The sequence below is a fragment of the Herpailurus yagouaroundi genome, unplaced genomic scaffold (genome assembly GCF_014898765.1).
Source record: "Herpailurus yagouaroundi ecotype Mexico unplaced genomic scaffold, PumYag 190, whole genome shotgun sequence".
In the NCBI taxonomy this organism is placed as follows: Eukaryota; Metazoa; Chordata; class Mammalia; order Carnivora; family Felidae; genus Herpailurus; species Herpailurus yagouaroundi.
In genome coordinates, this window is record NW_024412421.1 from 33,659,713 (window position 1) to 33,660,154 (window position 442).

The 442-nt window shown below is 38.0% G+C and overlaps 1 protein-coding gene across 2 annotated transcripts in view; it reads right to left on the bottom strand.

Moving 5' to 3' along the window:
• MBTPS1 (membrane bound transcription factor peptidase, site 1) overlaps window positions 1-442 on the bottom strand; it is a 54,614-nt gene that overhangs the window by 20,469 nt on the left and 33,703 nt on the right. The gene's annotated exons all lie outside the window — the stretch shown is intronic.

A 442-nucleotide genomic window follows, 5' to 3' on the forward strand; every position in this document is an offset into this window, starting at 1 on the left:
GATCACATGGGAAGAAAGGCTTACTAAATTAGATCAGAGCTTGCTCAGTGGAAATACTGGAACAATGCTGACAACAAAGACCCAAGTATGAATGGATTTCCCTGACTTGTGCTAGACTGTTTTTTCTTATAACGACAACTAAACCAATTTCGTTCAACCTTTAACGTTCAGATTATATAAAGCTGCATTGTAAATGCCCATTTTTGTAGCTAATCATGATTATCTTGAAAAAGAAGAACAGATTGCTCCCTGAAGGCTAAAATAAAAGCATTTTCGGTTAAAAAGGTAGTAAGTAAATTATGACTGAATAATTCTATGTAATACTACACAGCTGTTAGCCAGGTACCTTGGGGCTGTGCATAAGTTACATTTAACAATGTTTACAATATAATGAGAGGCTCCAGGCTCCGAGCTGTCAGCACAGAGCCTGATGTGGGGCTCG